This window comes from Rhipicephalus microplus, chromosome 3, assembly GCF_043290135.1.
Source record: "Rhipicephalus microplus isolate Deutch F79 chromosome 3, USDA_Rmic, whole genome shotgun sequence".
In the NCBI taxonomy this organism is placed as follows: domain Eukaryota; kingdom Metazoa; phylum Arthropoda; class Arachnida; order Ixodida; family Ixodidae; genus Rhipicephalus; species Rhipicephalus microplus.
Window position 1 is genome coordinate 279,640,650 of NC_134702.1, and position 16,661 is coordinate 279,657,310.

Below are 16,661 nucleotides of genomic sequence, written 5' to 3' on the forward strand. Positions count from 1 at the left end.
CTCTGCTCCGACAGACCCTTCCGTTCGCCTGTTCGAACTGCACGACAACATTCTGTACCGTCGCAGCTTCAACGCTGATGGCCCGGAATTACTACTCGTGCTTCCCCATCACCTGCGTACCAGCGTTCTCGAACAACTACATGACGTACCTACAGCCGGTCACCTAGGCGTCTCTCGTACCTACGATCGTGTGCGACGTCGCTTTTTCTGGCCCGGACTGTATCGTTCTGTGGTTCGCTACGTCACTGCTTGCGACCGCTGCCAACGCCGCAAGCGCCCCTCTGTGCTACCGTCTGGCCTCCTACAGCCCACTGACATACCAACGGAACCATTCTTCCGCGTTGGCCTTGACCTGTTGGGCCCGTTTCCTACGTCCACCTCCGGAAATAAATGGGTTGCAGTCGCCACAGACTACGCCACACGCTTTGCCATCACTAAAGCACTGCCGACAAGCTGTTCCACTGACATCGCTGACTTTCTCTTGTATGAAGTCATTCTTCATCACGGCGCTCCGCGGCAGCTGCTTACTGATCGAGGAAGGTACTTTCTTTCACGTGTTGTGGATGATATTCTCCGCGCCTGCTCCACTGAGCACAAGCTTACCACCGCTTATCATCCACAGACAAATGGATTGACCGAGCGTCTGAACCGAACGCTGACGCAGATGCTGTCAATGTACGTTTCGCCAGATCACCGTGACTGGGACAAAGCACTCCCCTTTGTCACGTTCGCGTACAATTCTTCACGGCACGACCCAACTAGTTATTCGCCGTTTTATTTGCTATTTGGCCGACATCCAGCATTACCATTTGACACGCTCCTTCCTTCGGCTGCCCCCTTGTCTACTGAGTACGCCAGCGATGTCGTTTCTCGAGCCCATGCAGCCCGTCAGCTTGCCCGTGATCGGCTGCACTTGTCGCAAGCGCAGCAAAAAGACCGCTATGACAGTCGCCACCAAAGCGTGCACTTCTCGCCGGGGTCTCTGGTACTTCTCTGGACACCAAACCGCCAAGTCGGCTTATCAGAGAAGCTACTATCACACTACCATGGCCCCTACAAAGTGTTACGACAACTTAGTGACGTGAGCTACGAGATCGCACCCCTAAACAATGCCTTTTCGACCACCTCACTCCAGACAGACGTTGTACACGTTTCCAGACTAAGACCGTATCACCCTCCTCGTTCGTCGCCGCCGTACTAAGCGCCGTGACGGCGCTTCCACCGCAGGGGAGTGATGTTACGGTGCATCATCGACAGGAGCAAGCGTGGCACTTAGCGAAGATGAAGAAGACGCCTGTGCGTTAGGCGCTTGCACGAGAGGCAACTCAGACATCTTGTTCGGCTGCCGACTCTCGGTGGACGCTGTCCTGTAAGCCAAGACCTCGCTCCGTCACAATATCATGTGCAGCTCTAAAATGTTTTGCGCTGCTTCGTAGTCAGGGCCAAGATGTGCTCCAAGAGCCTTCTTGTCGTTAGGAGAAGCTCTGCAGCCAGCGCCAGCACATCACGCCCCAACAAAGTGTGGACCACGCACTTCGATACAATTTCTGCAGATCTGCAGTTCTTCGATACAATTTCGTTAACTGGGCTCTCTATGCTCCCGCTAATGAATCATTTCAAAAACACACCGGCAACAACCTAAGCCGACGAGCGTGTACACATGCAGTCTATCATCATGCATTTTAGACCCAAAGTCCTCATATCTAACTATGATAGTCACCCACAATCTCATCATGTTTCCTCATTTGTCATAAACAATCAACGTACAGTACCGAGTCTCTGTGCAGCATTGGGCAAGCTTTTTCGAGACGGTGACTGAGCTGTTAATCGAGCCTTTCTTTTCATGAAACTGTGTGCCGTTCTCGCATAATGCGCTCTGCTGACAGTGCTCGATGCTTAACTTCGAGCATGCATACTCATAAGCTGACGAAAAATGGAAGTGCAGCATTATTGCAAACGCCCTAAGCTCATATGGATACGTGCCTATCTGGCGTTTTGTGCCCCATGAAAGAGTTGCTTTATGTATGAGAGAAGGTTGCAGTGAACACCCCCTCCCCCTCTCTGACACACTCGTTTGATTTTTTTATCTCCTTTATTATAGCCTGAGGAAAAATACCTGCTCTTTTAAGGCAGCAGCGTTAAAGAGCTCATTTCGCGAAAATTTCGGCACTGGCGGCATCGGTGTTGTTGGTTGTGAGCAAAAAATTATCGTCGTATGCATGACCGAAAAATGGTGAACAGTGCATATAAAATAAATAAATGATAAACAATCCTTGAGCAGAGTGCGGACCGAACCAGGGTTGTTTGGGTCCAAGTGAGGATCAAACCAGTGAGGATAATTCACGTCGATAAATTTGTGCATGTTTGTCTTGACCATGATTTGGCTCGGCTTGAAGGCCTTCTGGTTCGGCTAGGACTGTCTTAGTAGAGGTTTTCTGGGCTATGTCATGCCTTTCATTATTATCAATATTATTATTCTTACTATCATCATTATTATTGGCGACACAACAGCAGACGTCCGCTACACACTTGTAGCTGGTAGCTCGCATTTCAAGGGTAGAGTTTGGTAACTTCATCTAAATTTCTCATTTCAATTTCTTGAGATGGTGTTAAGAAATTTGTGATTACTTGTTAGCCTTGTATCTGTAGAAGAGTACACAAACGAAGGTAACCCACCTGCCAGCATCTGTGATAAAATTAAAAAAATCGAGGGAGCTGTCGCACCCCGACAGAATCCTTCTTGCCAGCGTATGTTCAAACGTCATTGCTTTAAACACTACCCTTAGTTTTCATTGCCGGCATCGGAGGACCTTGTCGAAGCATTAGACCCCAGAGAAAGTAAACATCAACATGCATGTGCTCGTCGTGGGAAAGAAAAGAATGATTGAAAGAAAATTATCCAGTAAGACTCTATTCTTGTGATTTTGTAAGTCATTGTTCAATCTAGTGTGCAAAGAATATGCGAGTAGTAGTGTTATATTTTTTTCTGAGAGGTATACACTGGAGGTGTGCAATTTAGGTGTGGATGCAAATCAAGAGTAAACACAGCAATCCATGTGGCATCAGATCCAATCCACATCCGGAATAGTTAAGTCAGTAAATACAGGTCAGTGTAATCCAATCCACATCCTAAGCGGCCTGGGCTCTATCCGTTATAGTGAACTACAATATATTCCAGTCACGGAACTGGTTGGGCTCCGGCGTTCTCCTTTTACACAGATGTCTCGAGATGGTGCCACTTTTATGCTTTCTAGCAGCGTTGGCTGCATTGTGGGACTGTCGTGGGCTCCTTTAAGCATTTAGCTGCAGTTAAATGTAACCTGTGTGTCTGCTTTCTCGTGCATCCAAACATTAAACAGTCAACTTGCTGACTCTCTCACTGGGAGGCTTTGGCCAGATGTACATATTTTTTTAATATTTACCGCACATGTTGAACATTCGTGGTACATTTATTTACTTATTCTATTGGAGCGCCTGAGTTTTTCAGGGTGCATTTCTAGTGCACAAAGTTTTCCAATAAGACATAAGGGTCATGGAATTAGCTTCAAATCATCATCATGGAAAACCTGGAAAAGTCGAGGAATTTCGAAAAAGCAAATCGGCAGGCACCCTGTTGATTCAGTAGCAACAACATTCTAAAAACAGCGTTTTAAAATTTGTAATTTTGTGCTCATAAATGTGATGCAATTTCCATTTCTGCAATATCTTTCTGGAGTCCACTGAGATCAATGAGAGTAATTTTAGCCAATATTAAGCGCTTATTTTTTCTATAGAATTTTACCAACACTATCTTTTTTTGAGTCTAAAACAATGAAATAATTATTAAACAATTTTAGAACACAAACACGGTCATTCATTACGTGAAAGTCTATACGTGTTATAAATATACTACTAAGACTATACTACTAAGATTATACTAAGACATTTATGGAAGCAGGCTGAGGCATTCATTGAACAAGGTGAGGCGTGCATAGGGCTTTCAATGATCATCGAGCACACGAATCTCCAGATGTAATCTCACCATCATTTATTCCTGATGGCTACCTTTCTATGTGTGGCTTCAATAGCATAATACCTGCAATCGTTGATTGACTGAATGTTGCACTTCTTGAAAATATGAAAGCTAAAGGCAAACTCATCACAGCTACAAATTGAAAAAAAAAAAAGCCCCCCCCCCCCCTCTCCCGCCTTCTCTGCTCGGGGGTTTCAGGAATTTTTTTTGTTGCCAGGTTGGCATGTGTGACTAGGACCGATGTTTTAAGGTTTTTAATGAGTTGGGGTCGGGGCTGAAGTTTACCTATGAGGTTCTCAACAAGGGTTCTATACAGTTCTTAGATTCGAGCATATCTTTTGATGGGAGCCACGTATGTTCGATGTAGGCCCTCATTCGATGTAGACCTATCATTCACTTCCGTTCGGGTATTCCTAAAATAGTAAAGAACGGTGTTGTGATGCCCTGTCCGGAAGAGTCACTCAAGAAGTCGTGCCCACACCGCATGGAAGAGAGTTTTGCATGGCAGATTGAGAGGCTTCGGCAGTCTAGGTTCCCAGAACGCCAATTAGTGGTCCTAAGCAAGGGAATCTTGCAAAGGTTGAAGTTGAATACGCGGGGTATTAGCAGAGTAAGACAAAAGGAAAGGGCTCCTTTTGTAAGCATTCCATACGTTCACGTTTCCCATCAGCTGAAGAAAGTTGGGCACAGGTTCGGATGTAGCGTGGTTTTTTCTGCTGCAGACAAGCTTGGCCCGATTTGTGCATCTGTGGATATGAAGTTATCTAGACAGAGCGAGCGGGTTTATGGGTGCGACATCAAGCACAGTGTTAAATTGATTGAGTGTGCCGAAAATGTAGTTTTTGATACACCACTCTTGTGGAAAATGCTATGTCGAGCGAAGGGATCGTGTGTAAACAATAGATTGTTGAAAATAAGGCGTTTTTGAGAGGGACACCTAGTTCAAATCTTTAGTTACACTGCAGGGAGTGCAACTGCACACCTTTGCTGAGACTAGCGTGCTCGCAAGAATGAAAGGATTGATTGCACGAGAAATAGAGGAGGCATACTTTATTAATAGACTAGGTGACACATGCATGGCGAAGCTTTCAATCACGTTACATGTCACCAAGACGGATTACCTGCGTGCATGCCACTAACAAGGGTTTTTTTCTGCTAATATGACTCGTGACTTTGTGCACCTGTGTGTGTGTGTGTGTGCTTTTTCGAAAAAAATTTAGTTGATAGTTTGCGCTTGTCCTTCTCTGGTGTTTTTTTCACGCTATTAGCTACGTAAAGAATGAACCAACTCGCCCAACGAGTCACTCTGCTGATTAGGAAACTTGCATGCACAGCAGAACTTCATTCTAAGGCGCATTAGCTTTACCTGACATCAAATTTTAAATACTTGTCTTGGAGGTCGAGACGAAGTACATTGATTGCATTTGTGTCCTGGTATCGTCATAAAAGTTGCTGATAGATAACCTAGCAAGTTACAGCCAAAAGACGTTGACTCACTGACGATGCATATTGTCAGATTTATGTAAGTGAATGTCTCGAGAAAGATTTATTGGAAGGTTTTTGTTACGTGCATATGTATGAAAATGCATATATGTTGAAAAAGCACAGAGTAGCCGTTGATGCTTTTATAAGACAGATGAATTTTTGTCTTGAAAGCAGCTATGTCATATTATTTTGTCCGTATTCGAAATTGCAATCCTTCCTTCAGATCTACAAAGGGACGGTCCTGAGGTACCTTGCTTACTGAAGTCAGGCAGCAAAAGTGGGTAAGTGTTATATTTCACCATCATGCATTTGTGTTCATTTTCAGTTGTAAAATTGTCCTATTTTCATAACGTGAGTGAAACGAACTTCCTTTGCTTGGAAATGCAGTGAGAGTAGCTTTCATACTTCACAAAAACATGCGTCCTGTACATAAGCTTCACAGTGCAACATGAAATATTGCAGTAATAAGGCCTGGTACAAGGGCCCATTGTCAACGGGCGTCAGAATGTGTGATTATCATAATGGCTCCATGATTGAAAGCCAGTACTCCACTACAAAACACATACCGTAATTACTCGAATCTAACGCGCACCTTTTTTCCGGTTAAGCGAGTTCATAAATCGCATGCGCGTTAGAATCGAGTACGAACAAAAAAATTACGGTCAATCTATTGCCATCGCAAATCCAAAATGGCCGCCCCCTACGTGCGTTGGCATGGTGCGTCGGCTATTTCTGCCTATGTGTTTACCATGTGCGGCACTTCGTACGTGTGCTGAGAAGTTCGTCATCTAGTAGTGCATTAGCATCGACGACTTGGAAGGGCCGACTCCAAAAACTCGAGTGCACCACGATGCCGCTTTTAAAAGAAAAGTCATCGCGTGTGCAGAAACGGACGGAAATCGGGCCGCATCGTGGTCCTTCTCGAAACGTGCGTGCGGGACCGGCGGAAACAAAAGCAGAAGATTGTCGACAGCAAAGCTTCACGCAAAGGCTTCAGTGAACCACAGCAGGGTCGGTTTACGCAAATTGAAGAGCTGCTCCGCGAGTATGTGCTTGAGGAGCGAGTGGCACAGCGGCCCATGACGACAGAACTGCTCCAAGTGCGGGCTATGCAATTAGTCTTAGAAAAAAGTCTAATGCGGAGCCTGTTTAAAGCGAGCAGGTGCTGGCTAATTAACTATATGAAGAGGAAAGGCTCTTCCCTCCGAAGGGGAACATGCATATGCGAAAACTTTTGCGGAGAAGTACGATGAAAAGCTTTACAGTTTTCAGAGGTTCGTCCTAAACTTGCGGCGCAACAACGGCTACCTGCTTGGGCAAATCTGGAATGCCGATCAGACGCCTCTTTACTTCGACATGCCTGGCACCACAACTGTCGAGAAGAAGGGGGCGAAGCAAGTTCGCGTGCTGACATCGGTCCACGGTAAAACTACAGTGACTGCAATGCTCTGTTACACGTCAGATGGGCACAAGCTTCGCCCGTACCTCATATTTAAATGGAAGACAATCCCGAAAGGAATCGTTTTTTCGAGTGGTGTGATCGTGCGGGCCAGCAAAAAAAATGGGTGCGCGTTGCAATCGATGTCTTACGTTTTTTTTTTTTTTTTCGCGGTGGAAATCGGGTGCGCGTTACAATCGAGGGCGCGGTAGAATTGAGTAAATACGGTACATGCTAATGTGTCTGTTAGTTTGAGGCCACGTTGTGGGTGCATAGCAAATTCGAAAAGATTTCGTGCACTAAGTGTTTGAAGTATTCACTAGAAACAGGATGTTGCTACACAATGCATTCAACTCATAAAGCGAAGCTTTAGGGTCCCCTAATTCTTTTGGTTCACTCTACAATTTCTCTGCGGTAGAATTATATATTGGAGCTTTTTTATATCCCGTTAGAAAACATGAAGATTATTTTTTTTTTTTTGTAATAGCTGCCAAGTAGATGATGCAACTGCAGTGTCACTTCTTCAACAACTTCTTCAAGTTGAACACATATAAAGGCAAGAGTACCCTGGCCTTGTTCATTGGCGCTTTCTTTGCAGCTGGAACGAGTACTGCACAGTTCAGACATACTGGTTTTACTCGCTGCACTACAAGAACAAAATAAAAGGCACAAACACAAGAAAAGACAAGTCTCTGAGTATTGACCAAATGATGTTAGCAGCTCTCGTAATAGCAAGCTATCCTTTTAATCAGCACCACAAAGAACCGATAACAAAATATCGGGAGTCGATTGCCTATTTAATTTCAACGAATAGTCAACAGTGAGTTCTTTTCCTATACGCGCACCGCTCCAGTGGTATCGACAAGCACAAGAATGTGTACCACTGGACTTTGCAGGCATTCTAGAAAAGTGACAAGTCCAGTCGGATAACTTGCGGGTCGCAGCCCAGTCCAGTTGTAACAATATGCCCAAATGCGCTTAGAACATTTGGGTCTTTAAGAAACCTGTTGAAAAAAAAATTACCGTGAGATACCGTATTTACTCGCATATTGAACCCACTCACATAATGAACCCCCTCCCCACGTTGGTCCTTGAAAAAAAAAACTTTGTTTAATCTGTTCATCTCATTTCGGCATAACAGCCAGTGCCATTGATGATTGAAACAGTGTTAAATCAAGCCATTATATCACCACATAACAATGCAATAAAACTCAAAACATAGTTTAGCAACCATGCTAAACAGTTCCGAGCAGCGCGAGCACAAACGACGTCAATCAAAATTTGAAAATAGTGCCTTTTGCGGCAAAGCGCCATCCGTCGAATGCAGGAGAAACCTCCTTGCTGATAGTGCCACGCAAGCACATTGGCACAAAAACAAACCAAAAACTAAGCGCGTGGCTTTCGAAAAGGCAGATGCACAGCATAGAAACACGTCGTGCGCCCGCCATCTTGGAGGCCATGCAAGCGCAACCGCACACATCACGCCGACGGGGCGTCATACACCCGCAACATCTACCGCAACGTATGCCGCCATCCAATGCTGCATTTTTGTTCTCGGGTTTGTCGTTGTGAACTTCTTTGGGAGACCTGCTGCGCAGGGCCATTCGGCCGGTACGCTGGCTACATGGCGGGTTACAAACAGCATGTGCTGTAGCATGTGAACCAAGCAGCTGGACGACACTTCAGGGCCGATCCCTGCGCTTTCGTTACGGGAAGAAACAAAAAGGGCTTCAGGCTACGAAAAAGATTTGTCGTGCATTTCTCAGGCCAAAACAAGCAAAGCCGAAATACAAAATTTTCGCTGTTATAAACCCTGTGGTATTTTTTTCTTCTGAGTAATGAACCCTCCCTGCTAATTGACATCAAAGTTTCCAAAAAAAAAAAAAGATGGGTTCATTACGCGATTAAATTCGGTATGTGAAGACAGGGATAGAGCTGTCAACAAGTCCGACACACGGAGAAGTTTTCATGAAGCTCTAAATATGCTGCTCACAACTGAAACATTATCCCAGAGCACCCTCTCGCTTGATTTACGTAGCCTTATGAAAGGCACAATGTATTCATTACAACATCCGAATCACTATAACACAGGAAAGCATCTGGAACATCTGTGCAGCCACAGTAGCTAGAGTTGAGGAAGGCGCGCTTTCTGCCTATGGCAAAATGGCGGCGTGCGGCTTCACCTGAGCGGCGCCTCCTCCTTTCCAGCAAATATTACTTTAACTTCCTTGGGTGTGCCAATTTCATGTTTGAGCATGTTCAGTGCAAAGCAACTTTCCAGCATGACCACTTTGCTGGAGCGAGCAGTGGCAGTCTTTGTGTGAAAGTTTTGGATACTCAGCATGAGCATACGGTCACGGGCCATATTTTGTAAACTAAAAGCTCGTTCACAATGAAATTTTTAGTGTGATTTATGCAGACACAGATACAATTAAAAATCGCATCTGTTTTCGAGATACTCATAAAAAAAGAAACTGGGGCCTAATAGGTCGATACTCTGCACACTTAGAGAAAAAAAGCTAGATCTATCTTGTGCTTAGATCATGTTACTATTTCTTTAAAACTAAGCCTGCGTGTCTTGATCAGTACAAATTTAAAGAACATGCCAGTTTGAATCCAAATATTTTGCATGATGTACATGGTCTTCATAGATAAAAACTAAGCATCATCGATTGCTTATGATCCCATGGTTGTTCAAGGTAGAAATAAATGTATTACAAATTAGTGCAATGGTATATATGTTGTTATTTGAAATGCCTTACCACATTACTCAGGTTATTGTTAAAAATTTTATTTTGCTTTTTCTTCACTGCTGTTTTTAAGCATAGCACGTGGATTCTACAACAGTGCTATGTTCTGTAGTAGCCCGAATCCTGGAGCACATTCATGAAGAAACTGCATTTTTGGGGCAACAGGCGTAGTCCTTGCTTTCCCTCTTTAGATTGCATTTTGTGTATTAATAATAAAACCTTTTTGCAATCAATAAAGTAATTACTACTTTTGAGCATGTTTGCTGTTCATTTACATGAAAGTGAATTCTGAAGTGTGTCAATTCAGTGCCTATCAGATTTATTATCGAGTCAGTAGAAGCTTGCATGTAAATCTTGAGAGTAGGATAGATGGACAAATATATTGCCGAATTTCTTCATCACCAGCTTGACGGCTAACACAGAAAGGAAGTAAAATTACAGTAAAACGTTTCCTGTTTCTTAGTTTTTCTACTTTCTGTGGTAGTCGTCAGGTTGCTAACCAATGATCTAAAACATCTAAATTTGGTCTTGCAGGACTTTCTTTAGATGAGAACTAGCGGTAAACAATAAAACGAAAATATCTAAACTTGGTCTTGCAAGACTTATTTTAGATGACAACTAGTGGGACATTAGCATAGCTATCCAACGGTCAGATAGCCGTCTAAGGCTATGAAATGTCTTGACCAAGACATCTATTAGCCCTTTCGATTAGCTGTTCAAGACGTTCATTAGACGTTAAGTAGCTTCTTTTGTGTTTCATGGGTTGTAATTCATCCAAAAGTGGAGGAGGAGCTGGACTGCCTCATTCAGTAGGGAGTACAGGAGCCTGCTACACAGCCAACGTGAGAGACGACCATAGTGACTGTACTCAAGAGTAACGGTGATGTTAGAAATATGCGAGGACTACAAATCCACAATTACCACTCTGAAGCAGCACTCATATTCAATTCCTGTTGCGGGTCAGTTGCTGTCATTTTTATACCGGGGGAAGTGCTCCGCGTAATTAGACCTTGCATAAGCGTATCAACAGCTGTCCGTAGATAAAGTATTAGCGGATGTTCAGACCCTCGCCAAGCATCGAGGGCCATATAGAGTAAGGAGGCTGCAGTACGGGATAAGCAATGTTTCTGGAATCTTCTAAATACTAATGGATGGATGGATGGGCTCCTCAAGAATATTCTTGGAGTAGTTCTGTACTTTGACAACATACTTATTGCTACTGTGACTGAACAGGAACTTGCATCATGTCTTCATAAGGTGCTTCAGTGATTTAAGGATGCCGGCCTGCGGGTCCAGAAAAAAAAATGCATATTTATAGTGCCAGAAGTCAAATTTATGGGTTTTTGTTTAAGTTTTGCTGATATTATTCCCACGGATAAGGAAATTTCTGCTATCCACGAAGCACCACCTCTCAAGAATAAGCAAGAGCTACAAGCATTTCTTGGCCTGTTCAATTTCTATCACAGTTTTTTGAAGGGTAAAGTATAGTTTCTGAGCCCCTTCACCATCTTCTGTGTGCAAAGGCAGTCTGAGGCTGGGGAGCGAGGCACCAAAACTCATTTGATGCACTCAAGGACCTCTTCTCCTGAGACACAGTCCTGACACACTATGACCCAAATAAGTCTGTGGTTTTAACATGCACTTCAAGCACTGTGGGCATTGGAGCAGCTCTTAGCCACAAATTAGAAGACTCCAGGAAGGTGCCCATTGCATTTTACTCGCGCACATTATCAGAGCCAGAGCGCAACTATCCACAGACTGATCTCGAAGCACTGGTCATAGTTTCGAGCATAAAGATATTTTATGACTATATCTATGGCCGCGAGTTTGAGATCATAACAGACCACAAGCCCCTCCTGGGAAATTTAGCACCGGACAAGGTAACACCGCCTATCCTGTCACCTCAAATGCTCCGGTGGTCCATCCTTTTGAATGTGTACAGCTACCCGCTGGTCCATCGTCCAGGAAAGAAAGCTGCCAATGCTGATGCACTAAACAGACTGTCTTCGCCTATGACTGTACGTGCACCACCACCATTACTCAAGGTCTTCATGCTAGAGTTGACCACAAAACCTCTTCTGCAGACCAAAGACTTTGCTGTGTTGACGCAGTGGGACCTTGTGCTCTGTCGTGTTCTCAGCTGGGCTCATGGCGATTGGCTTGCAGAGTGTCTGGGTGGTGAGTTTCAGGCCTATGAGCAGAGGCAGCATCAGTGTACAAGGGGTGCATCCTATGGGGAAACAGTACCCAAGCTCAAGCACCTAGCTGTGGGTGCTCAGGTACTGAAGGCATTGCATAGTGCATATCTAGGGATTCGATGCTCTAACCACTGAGCTACCACAGCGGCCTATAGGGATTGTCACTATGAAGGCCCTCAGTCGCAGCTATGTGTGGTGGCCGAAAACAGATGCCGACATTGAGCACAAGGTGAACGTTTGCAGCACATGCCAGGCATCAAGGCCAGATCACCCTCAGGCCCCTGTGCACAACTGGGAAAGAACAAAGACACCGTGATCACGCCGCCACTTAGATTTCGCTGGACCATTTCAAGGGCAAGTTTTCTTCATATTTGTAGACTCTTTCTCTAAGTGGCTAGAGGTGATTCCAGTGTCACCCATTACCATTTCTACTGTCATAAGGTGTTTGTGTCCCCCCTTCGTGACTCACGGACTACCGGACGTTATTGTGTCGGAAAATGCATCACAGTTCGTGTCTGACGAGTTTCGGAAGTTCTTAGCGGGCGGCCTGATTCACCACGTTACATCTGCCCTTTTTCATCCAGCAACCAATGGGCAGGCAGAATGCATAGTCAGAACGAAGAACTCTTTGAAACGGATTATCTACGGCGACTGAGACCCACGGCTCACGAGTGTCCTGCTCCAGGAGCATGTCCCTCTATGCACTTATATAGGAAGGAGCCCTGCAGAGCTCCTTTTTAATCGCCGTCCTAACACACTTCTAGACAAAATGAGAGACCACCAAGGTCAGACCGTCTACACTGAGGGAAAGCAGTGACCAGCGCGCAGTTTTGCATTCGGGGATGCAGTGTATGTGCGAAACTACGCTCCTGGACCACGCAGGGTTCCTGCAAGTGTTGCTGAGGTAGTGGGACCACTGTCATACCGGGTTCACACACCTGACGGCCGGGAACTGAGGTGACATGTGGACCAGATGCGGTGCCGCCATGTGGACTCGAGCCTGCTGAGCAGCCACAAGCGAGCTACTACACCAGGTCAAACGACTCTTGCATTGACACAGATAAAATGGGCTCTCGCAGTTACTCTCGCCAAGTCAGGTAACTGGCTTCCTCTAAAGTACAAAGTAGGGGGAAGGGACTGTGTGTACCACCATATGGTGTCGCTGTAAGGACCATCAGCCCTGGAGAGGAGCAGCCATATTGAATGCAGCAGACAGTGCTGGCTGCTGCCTTTTGTGTGGCTGTTTTAATAAACCAGTTTAATGAGCCTTCTAGCTGTCCGAGTTGATCTCGTGTTCCATCTAGCTATCTGTGCGTGCAGTACACAGCAAGCGCCATCTAAGAAACTACAGAAGAAATGATGATGACACAGAATGCGTACAGGGCCATCTAGTATATTGTCACCCAACTGTAGTTTGTATGCATCTCTATGAAACAGCGTCGTCTGTTGTATGATAAGGGATACACTACTGGGTACGCCAGAGGGACAAGGGATAGCCCTAGACCATAAGGAGCTTCGCCCTCTAAAAAAAAGAGATGATGACAACTCAGGCACTTTCACTGTGAAAGACGTGGGGAGTAAATGTAAGTCGGCTAATCGAAGCCTTCTACAATATTCCGGGAAAATTACTTTATCACCTTACTTCAGTCACATGACCAAGGCACTCAGATATCTACAGCATAACTGTGCTTCGACTATCACTTCATTAATATTTGTGCACGATAAAATAGTAATAGTACCAAAAAAAGATATAGTACCGGAAAGCTACAAAATAATTAGACGAGATAGACCGAATCGCGGTGGTGGTGTCGCTGTTGTCTTGAATACTCGCACAACTGCTATTCTTTTGGATCAAATAGAATATCATGAAAGCTTATGCCTATAGTTGAACGTCTTTGGAAATACAATCATCTTAATTGCCCTTTACCGTCCCCGTCTTCAGAAGTAGAATTTTTAACCAAGCTTATGATTGATTGATTGATTGATTTGTGGGGTTTAACGTCCCAAAACCACCATTTGATTATGAGAGACGCCGTAGTGGAGGGCTCCAGAAATTTAGACCACCTGGGGTTCTTTAACGTGCACCCAAATAAGCTTATGATTATTCACTCAAACATTCCAAAAACCACTTGGTGATTGCCGGTGATTTTAATCTCCCAAACATCAACTGGGCTAAGTTACGCTCTCCATGTTTTAGCGATCAAGTTGTTTTTGATATTATGTTGGCGTGCGATCTTGATCAAGCACTAAGAACTCCAACACGCGTTCTCGAAAATGCGGCATCCATTCTTGACCTCGTTTTTCATAGTAAAGGTTTCTCCAATGTATATCTGCAGAAGACGATCTGTCCGACCATAAGCTTGTCCTTTTGTCATGTTCTGCAGTAGATCTATTTGACCAGGTGCCCTTACAGCGAAAAATGTTTAAAGACTTTAGTAGGGCTAATGATGAATCTATTCTCGAATATCTTGATTTGTCTTTCGACGATTTTTCAGGCAATGATGCTAACTTTCTGTGGAAAAAGTTCCAATCGTTGTGTGAGTTTTGCCTCGAAAACTTCATTCCAAACAAAGCTAAAAAGTCAAAGCACAGGAACTCTTGGATAACCAGAGAAATTATTCATTTAACACGCAAGGTTAAAAAAACGAAAAGGCAGCAGCCAAAAGGCCCGCTACTTCAAAAGTTGAAAGATACACTTGCTAATAATATACGCGCAGCTAAACTCCATTACTTCTCGTTGACCCTGTCACAGTTCCTAAAATGTGATCCGGCAAAATTCTGGCGCAAACTTCAGCCTAACAAACAAAAATCAGTCGAATGTGTTAAGCTCAAAGATGAGGTTATCCGAGATTCTAAGCAAACCGCGATTGAATTTACCCGCTATTTCCACTCAGTGTTTTCTGACTCGTCCATGTGTGCCAATTCAAATGATAACTGTATTAATATTCTGTAATATTCTGTCATCATTTCAGCATGTGTTTCGTAAGGGCCTTTCTACCACTATTCAGCTTATTACTTCTATTCATTCCTTCTCTGCTGTAATTAACAAATCAGGTCAAACTGACGTAGTTTTCATAGACTTTAGCAAAGCCTTCGACAGAATTTTCTATTCAATTCATATTCAGATTTCATAACATTTGAAGGCGTACATTCCATGCTTCTTAATATCAAATATAAATCGTCATGTGGCCCAGACAACATTCCTAATGTATTTCTTCGTCGCTATGCCGAGTTACTCGCACGTTTCCTGGTTGAAATTTCTCGCTCGTTTGTCGCAAGGCATTGTCCCGAAAGATTGGCTCATCCCCCGAGTGGTTCCAGTGTTTAAAAAAGGAGATAGTGCCATCGTAACAAACTATAGGCCCATATCACTAACTGTGTCGTGTTGTAAACTCATGGAGCACTATATTTCGAACTACATTTTGAACTTTTTAGATGAGCGTAATATTCTGTCACCATTTCAGCATGTGTTTCGTAAGGCCCTTCCTATCACTATTCAACTTATTACTTCTATTCATTCCTTCTCTGCTGTAATTAACAAATCAGGTTAAACCGACGTAGTTTTCATAGACTTCAGCAAAGCCTTCGACAGAACCTCCTATTCAAAGTTAATTTTCAAGCTTAATTTACTGAGTCTTCAATCTACAATCGTAAACTGGATAAAATTTTACCTGCATTCCCACGTTCAATATGTAGATATAAATGGTTCTCATTCAGACTTCCTGTTAATTCAGGCGTCCCCCAGGGAAGTGTTCTAGGACCGTTACTTTTTCCAATTTATATTAACGATGTAGTATCATGTGTTAAAAAAGGCGTTGAAATACGATTATGTGCAGATGATTGTTTCTTATCCAGCAGATTTAATTCTTCTAATGATCAGCAAATTCTAAACGATAGCCTTGATGCAATAAATAATTGGTGCGACCTTGGGGACATGAAACTAAATACTGAGAAAACCGTATTTATGTGTATTACTAACAAAGAGCAACCGTATGAACATCAGTACACGATCAATGGTCTTCCTATCTTGCGAACTGATAGCTTTAAATATCTTGGTGCTACAATTACTAGTAATCTAACATGGTGCTCCTACATTCTTAGAGTATGCACCTCAGCACGACAAAAACTAGGCCTACTAAGACATAGGCTGAAAAATTCGCCTGCGAACATAAAGCTTCTTGCGTAAAACTCAATAGTACGGCCATGCCTTGAATACGCATGCATAATCTGGGATCCACATACTAAAAAAAACATTGTCAATCTCGAAAAAATTCAAAGATTAGCCATACGCTTCATTTACAACCGATACCGCCGTCACTACTCCACGACAGAACTAATGAAAATGAATAAAATCCCTACTTTGGAATCTCAATGCAAAATGAATAGGCTAAAATTTCTTTTCAAATTATCCCACGAGAATATCAGACTCGAAACATCGGCTTTTCTGACTCCGTTATCATTGCGTCTCACCAGGAATTACCATTCTGCAAAGTTCACGCCTACAGTGAAACCTTCTCAAACCGTACCGGCGTAAACAGTAGTTTCGTTTTAAAAGTAATGAAGTCCAATCCCCGACTCGGCGGCCATTGAACATAATGCATCTTTTACCCGCATAAGACATACCAGCTTATCGCGTATGTATCAGTTAATAAGTAATTTTTCCAATTTTCGTTGCGCACTCGCCACGACATGTCACCCCCCACTGGGCGTCCCGACAGAACAACAAGCCCCAGAGATCGAAACACGCCTCGCTTGTTAGTGTTGATGATGATGGCAGC

At 43.9% G+C, this 16,661-nt stretch overlaps 1 long non-coding RNA gene across 2 annotated transcripts in view; it reads left to right on the forward strand.

Moving 5' to 3' along the window:
• Positions 1-16,661, forward strand: part of LOC142804288 (uncharacterized) — a 62,701-nt gene that overhangs the window by 42,716 nt on the left and 3,324 nt on the right. Inside the window, exons 2-3 of one of the 2 annotated variants that reach the window (XR_012894573.1) lie at positions 5,721-5,778; positions 12,127-12,237. This is a non-coding gene — a long non-coding RNA (uncharacterized LOC142804288). Of the gene's footprint in view, positions 1-5,720; positions 5,779-12,126; positions 12,238-16,661 lie in introns of those variants that run through there. The other variant, XR_012894574.1, reaches the window with a different exon arrangement.